We start from the raw sequence: 15,285 nt of genomic DNA, 5'->3' as shown, positions 1-15,285 counted from the left end.
ATATATATATTTTTGGCATATAAAGGTATTGAATAAATCCACCCATGAGTTAATTCATTCTTTTTATCAGATATTACTGAAATCTTCTTTGTACCAGGCACTGTGCTAGGGACAGGGGATTAAAGAGTAAACATGTTACATCAGAGCCTTGCATGGACAGAGCTTATGCTCCAGTGGAATGCAGTACACGCTAGTCATCTTTCCCTCTGCCCACCCACTAGAATCTCACATGCCCCTTCCTGTTGCCTCCTCTTAGCCATGGCCCACATTTGGCTTCTCTAGTCCCTCCAGCCCACGTTGATTCTCTTAAGTTGCATTATTCACCTTGCCTTTCTTGGCACTTTCTTGTGGTCAATTGTTTATTGACACCTAAAAAAATATGGTTTTAGATGAGATCAATATTTATTTATTTAATTTGACAGAGGGGACATGTACTCACTTGGAGAGATGAAGGAGAGAGACAGAGAAGGAGAGAGAGAAAGCACCCCCCCGCCCCAAAGGGGTATGGTCATGCCGAATACCTTCTCCTCCAATTCTCCATCCTGTCTGGATTTGGGGTGCTCATCTACAAGAGCCCAGCGTGTTTTTCAAGCTGCTGGGGCCAGGACTCGAAACTTGTAGTTGGCCATGTGGGACATGGCTCCCTTAACCTCTAGGCCATCAGGCAAGCCCTATTTATCGACATTTTGATGCATCTACATTCCCAGAGAAATTGAAACCTTTTGGTGGTTTCAGATTCTGATTCTAGCCTCTGGTTTTATCTATTCCCCTGGCAGTTACAGTGTGCCCGGGCCTTGTTTCGTTATTCGTTGGGGTTTTCCAGATGGCGCAAACTACCAAGAGTGCATAACAGAGTCCTTTGGCTACCTCCTCAGGAATAGTTGCCAAATATGGTGTAACTTTATTTTTTAACACCTACCTCATCTTCTCTGTACTAGTGGAAAGAGTCTGGCTTTAAAGTCTAGCTCTTAGATTTAATTAGCATGTCATTTAACTACTCAGAACCTCCGTTTCAGCATCTTAAAATGGAATAACAATACTTACCTCATGCAATTGTTATGAAGACTAAGTACAATGAAGTATGTATTAGTTTGCTACTGCTGCTGTAACAAATAGTCACAGATTTACTAGTTTAAACCATACAACATGTATTGAAAGCACTGCATTTCAGATGTCTGGCACAGGTCTTACTGGACTAGAATCAAGATTTTGGCAGGTCTGTGTTTCTTCCAGAAGCTCTAAAGGAAAATCTGTCTCCCTGACTTTTCTAGTTTCTAGATACTGCCCACATCTTTGGTTCATGGTATCTTTCTCAGTCTTCAAAGCCAGCAAACTTTCATTTTTCTGACCATTCTTCCATGGTCATGACACCCTCCGACCACAGCTGAGAAACTTTATTTAGGGGATCAGCAGTTAGAGTAATGGCTATGTCACTGGACTCCCATGTAGTCGACCGTGGTTCGAGTCCCGGACCCGGTGGCTTAAAACTCACGCCGGGCACGTGTGCGTGCGTGCCCAAGATCCTAAGAGGAGAATGGAGGAGAAGGGATTGCGGTGTGGCCATCCCCCCTGGGGGGTGATTTCTCCCTTTCTGTCTCTCTGTCTCTCTCTGTTTGTCTGGCGAGCACACACGCCCTATAGCAAAAAATCCTCTCAAAAAAAAAAAAAAAAAAAAGAGGAACTTTATTTATTTATTATGGTTTTTTTTCTACAGGGCACATGTGCTGACCAGACAAGAGAGACAGTGAGAGGGAAAGTGAGAAATCACTTCCCCAGGGAGGATTGCCCTTATGCTTACACATGCAACAAGCATGATTTTCAAGCTGCTGGGTCCAAGACTCAAACCATAGTTGTGGGAGCCCAGCACCTTAATTACTATGCAACCTGTCGACCCAGAAAGGTTCTTGTTTTTAAAGATTCATGTGATTAGATCATGTTCACCTGGATAATGCAGGATACTCTTTATCTGAAGGTCCTTAATTCTATCTACAAAGTTGTTTTTGCTATGTAAGGTAACATATTACAGGTTCTGGGAGAGAGGGCATCTTTTGGGGACCCATTCTCTCTATCACAGTCCACACTGTGGCTCTCCAAGATGAATTCCCATCCCACATGCAAAATATACTCACCCCAGTCCAAGTTTCCTGAAAGGCTCAACCTGTTATAGCATCAACTCAAGTCCAGATTTGAACCTAAGTCTCAATTTCATCATCTAAATAACCTAAATCGTGTATGTGTGAGGTTCTGGCTATGATCTGTCCTGGGGCACAGCTCCGGTCCGTCTATGAACCTGTGAAACTAAAGAAACAAGTTATCCGTTTTCCAAAAGCAATGGTAGGACAGGCATAGGACAAAAGTTATATGGAGAAAATGGGAGGAAAAAAGGAGCCGCCATTCTCAAGGAATTTCAAAATCCATTTGAAACAATTCCATTGAGTTTCTTGGCCTGGTGATAATTCTCTTTGATTCTCAGCTCTGCCCTCTGTGTTCATGGCTGTGACCTCAGGGACATCCTTCCTTTTTCATGAAATATAGTGTGTATTTAGTTAAGTAGTTTCTAGTGCAATTTTTAAAAAAAGTCTATTTTGTTTTAAGAGAAAAAAAGAGAGGAAGACAGAGATTAACCAGCCAGGACCATGAGCAGCCTGTATATTCAGGTACACCCAGTATATTCAGGTTGACCTTGGAACTGAATCTAGGCCCCTCCACATGGGCCAGTAACATGCAATGGCTCTTGTATCACCATGGCTGGGCCAGTTCTAGTTCATTTTACTTAACAGTCCCCTCTACCTCCGCCCCCGCCCCCCCCGGCTTATCTCCTTTCTCTCTTATTTTACTGAAAGCAGCAAGAAGAAATCAGGCTGCACATTCAACATTTTGCTTAGAAATCTCAGCTAAATGTTCAAGGTCATCTTTAGTACATTTTCTTTCCACAGCATTGCAATTCTGTTAAGCTTCTTGTTACTACCTGAGGGATCTGCAAAAAGTTCATAGAATGTGTATTATGGAAAAACTAGGTATGGATTTCAAAATGGTTTTGGACCAAAATAGACTTGTACTTTAATTCCATTTTTCCATGACCTTTTTGAAGTCCCCTCATATAACCAGGATCCTTTGTCTTTGGAGTCCAGTAGCATATTCTTTATTTCATTCTAAACCCTTACCAGCAGTAACACCCATGTTTCTACTAATTATTCACGATGATTTAGGCATTCTCTAAGGTGATAATTGTTTTCCCTACCATGCTCCTCACTTTCATTTGAATCTTCACTGACATAGTCTTTTTTTTTTTTTTTAAATAATTATTTATTTATTTAATTCCATTTGTTATTACTATTTCTTTAATTTGACCATACAGAAACAGTGAGAAAGAGAGAAAGGGAAAATGAGAAGGCAAGTCTCCAGGTCCAGGACTTGAACCGCGGTCGGCCATGTGGGAGTTCAACACCTTTATCCACCACGCCACCTGCCAGCCCCTTCACTGACATGGTCTTAATAATCATAGTTTTATAATGTGTTCAAGGCAATCTAGGCCTTTTCTACCATGCTTTTCAGCATTCTTCTTACCTCTATCCATTGTCCTATATCAAACATGGCCCAGAGCAGGGATAAAGGAGGGAGGATATACCCCACCAATATTTCCTTCTTCCTCTGAGCTCTGGCTCATACTAGCTGAGTTCAACTGAAACACAGAGTTTGAGGGAGCTTGGGTGGTGTGGTCAGATCTCAGGAACAGAGCATGGGGAAGTTGTGGGTTTAACATAGGAGGAGGGACATGATGGAGAGTAACTAGCACAGAGTGTAAGAAAATGTTTAAGTGTTCAAACCATCAGTATCTTTTCTGATTTATGTCTGTGGTATTATGCTAAGTCAGAGATGATGTAAATGCCTACTTAAATTTTCTTCTAGTTCTTTTAGAGCTTATTTAAAATTGTTTCCTTCATTTATAATACAGTGTGTACATGCACCTGTGAGACTGAGCGAGCGAGATGAGAGGAGCTCCTTCCTTAGGGTCTAGTCCTGCTGTGGTCTCTTTTCTTAGTCCTTCAGTCTATTGGATCTGGGGTACATGCATGTGTGCCTGGTATGTTTTAGGCTGATCATACTGGAGTATGGATTACTTAGGGTAATTTATTAGGTTTTTTGTTTTGTTTTTGTTTTTGTTTTTTTTTTGCTATAAGGTGTGTGTGCTCACTAGAGAGAGAGAGACAGAAAGAGGAGGAAAGTGAGAAATCACCCCTTCAGGAGGGATGGCCATGACACAATCCCTTCTTTTCCCTTCTCCTTTTGCGATTTTGGGCACACACGCACATGAACCTAGTGTGATTTTCAACCAGTTGGGTCTGGGACTCGAACTGAGAAGTCGTCCATGTGCTATCCAGTGTCTTAACCACTTCACCACTGACTGGCACCTGAGTATGGCTTATTTTAAACATCCCATGGTCTAGCGTTTAAGGGAGCTGCATCCCATGTGGCCTACTGCAGTTTGTTTGTTTTTGGAGAGGTTTTTGCTGTAGGGCATGTGCACTTGCCAGAAAGACAGAGAGAGACAGAGAGACAGAAAGCGAGAAATCATCTCCCCCCAGGGGGGATGGTCATGCTGCAATCCCTTCTCCTCCATTCTCCTCTTGGGATCCTGGACATGCACACACAGGCGCCCGGCATGAGTTTAAGCCACCGGGTCCGGGACTCGAATAATGGTCGACTACATGGGAGTCCAGCAACATAGCCATTACGCCAACTGCTGGTCCCTGGCCTACTGCAGTTTGAATCGCAGTTCCAGAGGCTTGAAAAACATACTGGACACGTACATGTGCATGCCCAAAATCCAGACAGGATGGAGAAGGAATTATATCCCATTGGAAGGTGTTTTCTTCCTCTGACTCTCCATCCCTCTTTCTCTGGCATGTGTATGCATCCTTTGTCAATAAGGCAATTAAAAACATTCAAATATTTAATCTAGACCTTTTAATATTAAAAAATAATTCTCTGAAAGCTGGTTCACCTTGTTCTTAGCCAGTATTATCAGCAGTTGGCATGCTCTACCATTCTCCCTTAGCACCTAAAGCGAATAGGGAATGGGACCAGAACCAGGGTGGGGAAATTTTTGTCCGTTGGCATGGGTCTTTGTGTATAGTAGAAGCTCAATGAATAATTGTGTTAACATTCTTAAATAGCAGCAGAATTGTGACCATGTAGATTTCACGTAATTCCATTCTTTCATAAATACATACTTACACACTCAGTATAGCTAAATGTAATGTAATGAAAGGAATTTATGTTCTTTTGTACAGGACATAAATTCTCTAAATAAAAATACAGTTTAGATTATGTTTCCTGATTTTCAGCAGTGAAAAATTTAGCCACTGAATGATTGAGACAAGTTTGGTATAGGTGTAAACCTGAGTTTGCAATATATATTTATATCCCACGGAAAACTCATTTCTTAGGGACCCTTTCTGAGCACTTCTGACTGATGACACTTCTCCTTTATCAAAATTAAATGAATAAGGGACCAGCAGGTGGCATGGTGGTTAAGGCTGCACTCCCACAGGCCAAACATGGTTTGAGTCCCAGACCTGGTGGCTTGAAACTTACACCAGGTACGTGTGCATGTGTGCTCAAGGTCCTGGGAGGAGAGTGGAGGAGAAGGGATTGTAGTGTGGTCATTCCCTTGGGGGGTGATTTCTCACTTTCTCTCTCTCGGTTTATGGCAAGTGCATATACCCTATAGCAAAAATCTCTAAGGAAAAAAAAGGAAAAAACTTTAAATGAATAAAAGAAATGCAAAGGCCCAGTGATCTGGTGGTGAAGGGAGTTGGATCTCACATGGCCGACCATGTGGTTCGAGTCTCAGATCCGGTGGCTAGAAAATACATGAGGTGAGCATGCCCAAATCCTGACAGGATGGAGAAATAGATAAGGGACTGTGGTGTGACCATGCCCCAGCAGGGAGCACTTCCTCCCTTTCCTTCTCTCTCTGGTGAGTGTGTGCACTCTTTCAGGGGTGGGGGGAGGTGAAGATTTTTCTTGAACATAGCTATCTCAAGTTTGAATAGGGCAGATAATAAAAACATGACAAAAGGAGGGCAGGCCAGGTGCTGTATATTCTTTTTTTTGGGAAAGGTTTTTGCTATAGGGCATGCTTGCCAGAAAGACAGAGACAGAGACACAGAAAGTGAGAAATCACCCCCCAGGGGGATGGCCACACTGTAATCCCCTCTCCGCCATTCTCCTCTTGGGATCTTGGGCATGCACGTACACATGCCTGGAGTGAATTTAAGCCACCGGGTCCGGGACTCGAGCCGCAGTCAACTACATGGGAATCCAGCGACATATACGTTAACTGCTGGTTCCAAGGTGCTGTATTCTTTCAGAGTAATTATTGTATTAAAAAAAAATCAAACTAGGCCAGCAGGTGGCATGATGGTTGGGGCACTGTACTCCCACATGACTGACCACAGTTCAAGTCCTGGGCCTGGCAGATTGCTTTCTTACTCTCTCTTTCTCAGAACTATAGCAAGTTAAATAATAATAATAATACCTAAAATAAATAATTATTTTAAAACAATCAAACTGCGGCCAGAAGATGGCATAATAATTATGTCGCTGGACTTCCATGTAGTCAACTGCGGTTTGAGTCCTGGATCCAGTGACTTAAAACTCATGCCAGGCGTGTGTTCATGCGTGTCCAAAATCTTGAGAGAAGAATAGAGGAGAAGGGATTGTGGTGTAACCATCCGCCCAGGAGCTTATTTCTTTCTTTCTGTCTCTCTGGTGAGTGTACACGTCCTATAGCTAAAATCTCTCTTTAAAAAAAAAAAAACAAAAAAACAAAACTGTAGCTACATGATTTAGTTGTAAAATTTTAGCCTAATTACCTCCATAATTGGAACATTCTCCAGGAATATGTAATTAAATTGCTGTTTAAATGCCACCTGACAGTTTAGCGGATATGTAAGGAGGAAGAACAGAGCAAAAACTGTTAAACGTCTAGAATTTTCCATCTGACTGAACAGTGGGCACATGCATTTTAATGTAGGTATAGTAACACCCACGTAGGATTTGTTGTATTCAGGTATGGTGAGGCCTGAATAGTAGATAGGGAGATGACTGCCACGAAGGAAGTTTACTCAGTTTCTGATAGACAGCAGGAACAACACTCCACGTATGGAGAAGCACCACCTGGGTGTTCAGGAGGCAGAAAAAGGGTGGGGAACGCATGTCCAGAAGTCTTTATTATGGTTTTTGTGAGGCCAGGAGAAAGGGCTGACCAGGTTTGGGACTGCCTAGTTTGAATGATTTTAGCAGGCTCCAGGCTGCAGGGGTGCCCCTAGTTATCTGATGCCTGGCCCTGGGATGATTAGGACATAGGACTTTTGCCACCTGCAGAGTAAAATCCAGATAGAAGTGGTTCAGAGTAGGGACTTTCAATTGGTTGGTTTATACAACAAAGGTGTGTTCACAGCTAGTCATTTACTAACTCTTAAGAGTTAGCTAGCCCTGGGATCAGCAGTTGGCGTAATGGCTATGTTGCTGGACTCCCATGTAGTTGACCGTGGTTCGGATCCCAGACCTGGTGGCTTAAACTCATGCAGGGCGTATGTGCGTATGTGCCCAAGATCCCAAGAGGAGAAAGGAGGAGAAGGGATCATAGCATGGCCATCCCCCACTGGGGGGTAATTTCTTGCTTTCTGTCTCTCTGTCTTTCTGTCTGTCTCTGTCTTTCTCTGGTGAGAGCACACACCCGATAGCAAGACCTTTCCAAAAAAAAAAAGAGTTAGCTAGCCCTGAAAGGGTTGGCCTCTCTGGGATCAGCAAGGTTTCAACAAGTCAAATATTATAAACACAGAAAATGAAGAACATGATATACAACAGAACTCAAAGTATCTCTAGGAGGAAGAAGCAATCAGTTATCTTCCTGGTTTTATGAAATATGTAAGGGAGTGCCATTGCTAAGTGCCATGAATTTCATTGCACACATGACTTGCTCATATTTCAGATTATGATGCGATCCTGTTTAGAAACCATAGCACTTATGAGACAATGTTGGACATTTTCTTGGCACTCAAAGTAACAATTTCCTTCCTAAGACTCTTCCAGATTAAGACCTGCTCTTTAACAGTTTGACAGTGGATGTGATAGTTAATTTTATGAGTTCACTTGACTGGGCCCTGGAGTGACAAGGTATTTGGTCAAACAGTATTCTAGATGTGTCTGTGAGGGTGTTTCTGGATGAGATTAACATTTAAGGTAGACCAAGTAAAGCAATTGCCTTCTCCAGTGTAGGTGGGCCTCATCCAATCAGCTGAAAGTCTGAAGAGAACAAAAGAGCTGATACTCCCATAAATAGGACAGTCTTTCCTGCCTGAGTGCCTTGAACTGGGACATTGCTTTTCTACCGCCTTGGGACTCAATCAAACATTGATGTTCTTTTTGTGTGTCTTAAGCCTGCTAACTATTGAACTAGAACTACACCATTGGCTCTCCTGGGTCTCTAGCTTGCCAACAGCAGATCTTAGGCCCTTGTCAGCCTCCAGAATCATGTGAGCCAGTTCCCAGCAGTGTCTTACCTGTAATAGCGAAAGTGATGACTTTTGCTTTGGTTCTCTCCCCAATTCCTTTCCATTTCCTCCAGTTGAACCTTGGTTTTGCCGTTCACTGACTGTGTGGCCAGGCTCTTCCAGCCTTGTTGGCTCCAGGCATAAAACAGAGACGATAATGCCCACCTTGAGTGCCCAGCATGGTGCTTGGCACAAACACGAGTCTGGTTGACAGCGATGAGCCAGTTTTATGATGGTGATAATGATCTAGTTTCAGATTGTCCAAAGAAGCCACGTTATGTTGGGAGGGTACAGGAAGGGGCTTGGCAAAGCTTGAGAGTGGTATAATGAGGGACCCACTAGCTCAGTAAGTCCCAAAGGGTAGGCAGGCCGAATACTTTAGAGGAATGCCATAGGCACTAGAGGGGATTTTACCCAGAAGCAAATACAATTTGTGCATCAGAGTCCCTTTCTTGCACAGGCTCCTGAGAGTGCAAGGAATTCACATGTTCTAGGAGGGGAGGGGTAGTCAGGTTACAACCAGGAGGCATGTCTGTGTATTTATTTCTGATCAGTTGCTTGAAAGAGATCTCGGAAGAAACTTTCCTGAATCACCGGAGTTCCAGGCATTTATTGTGATTTATTTTCTCCTGCAAAATAAAAATTAAACATTGTACTAATTTTGTGCTCCTGATTTTGGGCCCATAGCTGTATAGGCATTAATGTTCATAAAACATTATGAACATTAATGAATGTCCAGAGGCCTACCCCTCTGGGAGAAGGCATGGGGAACCCTTTGGGGTTACAGAACTCTCTGCTCTGCCCGTCTAAACAGAGAGGTCAGCCTGAGGTCTGCTACTGGGAGAAGGTCCAGACGGAGAACCTCTGAATTGCTAGAACCTCTGAATTGCTGGGGGGAAGGGCTTTCAGGAAAAGCCCATTGCAGCTCTGGCCTTGCTGCTGGCTCATTGTGTGACCTTTGGAAGATCATCTCGTGTCTCTGAGCCTCAGTTTCCCCATTTGTGGTTGAGACTTCTAGTGTGGGCTCAGCAGTAGGCCCTGTGGAGTGTAAAGCTCTGTGCATATTGGAGGGACATATGATTATAAGCTGTGTTGCAATTATTAGAAATATGCCCAGATCTTAAAATTTCAGTGACTGGGGACCAGCATATGGTGTAATGGCTACATTGCTGGACTCCCATGTAGTCGACTGCGGTTTGAGTCCCGGATCTGGTAGCTTAAACTGATGTTGGGTGCATGTGCATGCTTGCCCAAGATCCCGGGAGGAGAATGGAGGAGAAGGGATTGCAGTGTGGCCATCCCCACAGGGGGTGATTTCTCGCTTTCTGTCTTTCTGGCAAGTGCATGCACCCTATAGCAAAAACCTCTCCAAAAAAAAAAAAAAAGTTTCAATGACTGAAGAGCAAAGACAATGTCCATTCTTTTTTTTAAAAAATTTTGAGATATATATATATATTTTGCTATAGGATGCATGCACTTGCTGGAGAGACAGAAAGAGACAGAAAGCAAGAATCACCACGTAGGGGGGATGGCACACCGCAATCCTTTCTCTTCCATTGTCTTCTCAGGATCTTCGCACGTGCCTGGTGTGAGGTTTAAGATGCCAGGTCCAGGACTAGAACCATGGTCAACTACATGAGAGTCCAGTGACATAACCACTATGCCATCTGCTGGTGCTGCCAATGTTCATTCTGATAGTGTTTCGATTTTTTCTTATCTTAAAAAAATATTTATTTCATGAGGGAATGCAAGAGAGAGAGAGAGAGAGAGAGAGAGAGAGACCCTCAGCAGGGTCTCATGACATGATCCTTCCCCTAGCCTTCCCAGCCAGCCAGGATCATGGGCACGAGCATGGACCTGATGTGTCCAGGCTGACCTAGGACTGATCATCCACATGGCTCCCAGTGCCATGGAATGGCAGCTACCTCTGTGCTACCACAGCGAGGCCTGTTATTTTGCTTTTTCATCCATTCACTCATTTTAACTTTTTGTTGTATGATTTTTTTTTTTTAGCGTATACATGATTTAAATTATATATCTTTAAAAGCTTTTTTTAAATTTACATTTAATCATTGTACATTTTTGTAGCATAAAAAATGAATTTTCCCAGCATGAATACACTGCACATCAGTCCAGTCAAAGATATTACTATACACGTCATCATTGACATACAGTCTTCCGGTCTGTTAAATGTTTTGATTTTCTTTTTTTCCTTCCTGGATTCCCTCCCTTCCATCTCCCACTGCCTTCCTTCCTCCCACACCGTTGGTCTCTACACCTTTATACCTTCCAATCTTTCAGTTTCTGCCATAAACTTTCAAACATATACAAAAACAGATTACCCAAGGGACTCCTGTACACATCTCTTGGTGTTTGCAGGATTTTGGCCCCAGGATCCCCTGTGGATTCCAAACTCCATAGATGCCGAAATTCCTTTTATAAAATGGCAGAATAGTTCTATGTAACCCGTGCACGTTTTCTTGTGTACTTTAAATCATTTGTGGATTACTTATTATGCCTGATACAAAGGAAATAATACAGGAATAGTTATTATACTATGTGTTTTATTTTATTTTTAGAATTCATGACAGTGCGCACACGAGAGAGGGGGTAAGAGAAAGTACCCTCAGTGGGTCCTGGTCATGCTGTGATCCTTTTCCTTCTGACTTTCTACCCCATCAGGATCCTGAGGATGCATACATGCCCAGTGTGTTTCCTCCTAGGTTGGGGTTCGAACCCCAGTTAGCCATGTGCAGTGCTTAACCACTGCTGTGGGGCCAACTTCTAGTTGTTGTACTGTATTCTTTAGGGAATAATGACAGGAAAAAAAAATGTTGGTACATGTTCAGTAGAGATACAATCAATTTTTTTACTCTGAAATTTTTTTTATAAGTTTTTGATATAGGTTTTGCATGCTTGCTTGAGAGAGGGGGAGGGCGAGAGGGAGGGGGGAGAGAGGGAGAGGGGGAGAAAGAGAAAGAGAAAGAGAAAGAGAAAGAGAAAGAGAAAGAGAAAAGGAAAGTGAGGTGGTTGGATGCACTGCAATCACTTCTCCTCCAGTCTTCTCTCAGGATTTTGGGAACATGTATACCTTCCTGGTGTGATTTTCAAGCTACCATGTCCTAGACTCGAACCACACAGTTAGCCATATGGGATCTAGTGCCTTAATCTCCACACCACTTGTTGGCCCTTTTCTGAATGCTGTTGATCTGCAGTTGGTTGAATCCACAGAGATAGAATAAAAAATGCCAACTGTGTCTCCATCAATTGGCTTCAAATGATCAACACAGGGCCTGTCTTGTTTCATCTCCCCTCCCACCCACTTACACTTCCTGTAATATTTTCAAGCAAATTCCAATTTATTTCAACTGCAAGGCTATCAGCATATGTTCCTAAAAGATAAGCATTCTTAAAAAAAATTAAATCGGCTCTATTACTGTACCTCTCCCTCCCTGCCAAAAAGAACCTTAGATTTCCTTCTTTTTAATTTACTTAGTAAACTAGAATTTCATACCATATATCCTTCCCATCCCACTTCATGGGATTCAATCATGCTACTTTAAATTTGAATGAAAATAAAATTCAGGAAGTAGACATTTTTTATGAATTATGGAGGAGTCATAATTCGAATTAAATTTCAGCTACAAAAGTACTGAAATAACTTTAGGTAAGTTCTCTAACTCTACTCTAAGCCTCAATTTTCTCATCTGTAAAATGAGGATACTATTTACAGAGAGGAGTCTCTGAGACAGCTTAAGTATGATTAGTAAACACTCAGTAAATGATGACCATTATCATTATAGTTTCCTTCTACTTTTTAAATTAAATTTTATTTTTTTTAAAATCAAATTCCGTCTTCTGGAAATAATTTGGTTGACAGATGTAAATGATGATGGCCTTAGGGCCGATTTAAATAGGCCCTGAAAAGTTCAGGTGAGAGGAACAGGGCAGCTGGCAAGAACTGGAGGCCATTTTGTGACGCATTAAGTGATCTATTGGATTGGCTTGTGGCCTAGGGGTTCAAGGATCTGGATCTTACATGGACTGATCATGGTTCAAATCTCAATGTCGGTGATGGCTTGAAAAAGATGCCAGGTGTGTGTGCATATGTGCATGCCCAAGATCCTAATAGGATGGAGAAATAGAAAAGGAATTATGAATGACTACGCCCATTGGGGGGGTGCTCTATCTTCCTCCCTCTTCCTCTCTCTTCCTGGACAGTGGACACATCATCTGGCAAATTCAAAACAAAACAAAACAGATAAAGAAATGATCTGTTAAAGGTTGGCCCTGTGGTTATTGAAACCCAAAACAAAGCTAGCTCAGACTGGCAGAGGTTTGAGATGAAAACAATTATGAACATATAAGGAATCATATACTGTTTTCTGAAAAGCAAAAGTAACTAAAGTGTTGACTACCGGCTTTCTGGCTGGGTTGATCTTTCATTAAGAGCGCTCTGAATAATCCTTGCTCAGAGGTCAGTTCTGTTTGAACTCAGCCAGGTGTCCTAGCTGCTCACAACCCAGTGAGCGGCATGTCATGTGACTTAAGATTAGCGAGCTTTTGACACCGGCAGTTGGTGCTGTTTGTCCAGGAAGGGCCAGCTGCGGAAAGGTGTGGAGTGCCAAAGATTTGTCCAGACCAGGGCGTGGAGATAGTGGCCGGAGATGTAAGTAGCAGATGCTGGAGTGACCGACGTCTTATCTTTCAGTCTGCAGGGATTTTACTTCCTCAGTTAAGACTATAGATAGATCAAAGCATTGACTTTGACCGTTTGAAGGAGATGCTCAGTTGATTTAGGATTGAGATGTTTTTATTCCATTTAAAAGCAAAATATCATTTAATTATAAAGTATATCGAATGCGCCACTTATTAAATGAAAGTTTAGTTTGCTTTATTATTCATTTTTTAAGAGTGTGTTTCACCTTGTAATAATGGAGAGATAAAGAGAGATATTAGTAGTTAATCCTTATTTTTTTAAACCAACAAGTTTAAAGATTACCTTCTGGAGAGATTAAAAAGTCGTATTAGATTTATGCTCTGTGATGGTTAGTTTTGAGTGTTATTTTGACTGGACTAAGAAATACCTGGAACTCTGATAAAGTTTTACTCAGAGTGTGTCTGTGGGGGTATTTCCAGAGATTACCATGGAGTCTGAGTAGACTATGTAAGAAAGACCCGCCCCATTGCGGGTGGGCACCATTCTCAACACAGCCTGAGGCAGAATTCCGTTGTCTTGGACGTCAGAACCCAAAGCTCCGTTGCCTGTGGTCTTGGACTCTCACTAGTACCCCTCATCCCTTCTGTGGGGTTCTCACACTTCGGCCTCAGACGGAGAGTTACATCATAGGCTTCCTTGCCTCTGAGGCCTTCAGACTGGGACTGAGCATACTGTGTCCCAGGATCTCCATTCTGCAGACAGCTTGGTGTAGGACTTCTCAGCCACTGTAATCGCGTGAGCCGATTCTCCCAACAAATCCCCTTATATATCTATACATATCCTATTGATTCTGTCTCCCTAGAGCACCCTAACTAATACATGCTTCTTAGTTATTTTGTTGACAAAGGTTTTCTATTTATTCTCTTCTGATTCCAGGGTCAAATTTGGCTCTGTCTTCCTTTTATTTTCTTTCGCTTTTCGCTTTCTGGTTAGGGGTGTGTGGCTGTTGCTTCCTTCAATTGTCTATTTTTCTAGATATAATTATAGACTTGGTTTAGGTCAATGTTGGAAATTCCTGTTGGTTCCTGAGTGATGTTTTCTATTATCATGTCTAACATCAAATGTGTGTTTATTCCCTAGTACCAACCAGTTTTCCAGTATCAACTGGGCACCCAGCAATTCAGTTTGATTCGAATTATAAATAACTTCTGAAGTTAGTAAAGACTCCATGAATTAAAGACTCAGTCCCACAAGACTGTCGCTACTTAAGATGCCGGGCACAGATGAGGCCTAGAGACAACCCACATTTGTGTGTGGCCTGCTACAAAATCTGGGGATTCCACCTTAAGTTTGATAATTAGCTAGAACTACTCACAGAACTTAGGAAAACACTTTACATGTTTTTTAATTTATTAATTGCCAGAGGGTGCATATGCTTGCCAGAGAGAGAGAGAGAGAGAGAAAGAGAGAGGAGAGAGAGAGAGAGAGAGAGCGAACATCTCCCAATGGGGCATAGTCATACTGCAATCTCTTCTCCATTTCCCTAGCCTGTAGGGTTTCCAGGCAGTCCCAACTGCCAGGTCTGGGACTTGTCCGTATGGTTGACCATGTGGAATCTAGTTCCCTTAACCACTAGGCCACTGGATCAGCTTAACACTTACCTATGCTTTATTTATTATAGAGGATGCAACTCAGGAATGGCCAAATGGAAGAACAATTAGGGTGAGGTATTGGGGCATGGTGCAGAGCTCCCGTATCCTCTTCCAGGCACCACTGTTCTAGTACACCAATATATTTACCAACCTGGAAACTCTTTGAATTTCTTTGTTCAAGAGTTTTTATAGATCTCAGTTCTAACCCACTAATCAGTCATGTGTTTAGTCTTCTTAGTGATCAGCCCCATCCTGAAGCTATTGAGGGGCCCTACCCTGAGTTGCCTCAATAACATAAACTCAGGAGCTCAATTATGAATACCTAAAAACACCCCTACCACTCAGAAAATTTCAAGCATTTCAGGAGCTCCATGCTAGGAATCCAAAATGAAGACCCAATATATATATA

General features: G+C 42.4%; 1 protein-coding gene across 5 annotated transcripts in view; it reads left to right on the top strand.

Moving 5' to 3' along the window:
* Positions 1-15,285, top strand: part of SQOR (sulfide quinone oxidoreductase) — a 59,879-nt gene that overhangs the window by 10,434 nt on the left and 34,160 nt on the right. Inside the window, exon 1 of one of the 5 annotated variants that reach the window (XM_014585111.1) lies at positions 13,215-13,233. The exons of 2 other annotated variants lie outside the window; for them this stretch is intronic. The gene's annotated coding sequence lies outside the window, so the exon portion shown is untranslated. Of the gene's footprint in view, positions 1-13,214; positions 13,234-13,821; positions 14,020-15,285 lie in introns of those variants that run through there. 2 more of the 5 variants (XM_006170720.2, XM_006170718.2) reach the window with 2 other exon arrangements.

Source organism: Tupaia chinensis, unplaced genomic scaffold (assembly GCF_000334495.1).
Source record: "Tupaia chinensis unplaced genomic scaffold, TupChi_1.0 Scaffold148874_1, whole genome shotgun sequence".
NCBI classification, from domain to species: domain Eukaryota; kingdom Metazoa; phylum Chordata; class Mammalia; order Scandentia; family Tupaiidae; genus Tupaia; species Tupaia belangeri.
The sequence above is the reverse complement of the archived record's forward strand: the minus strand, read 5'-3'. Positions and strand labels throughout refer to the sequence as shown.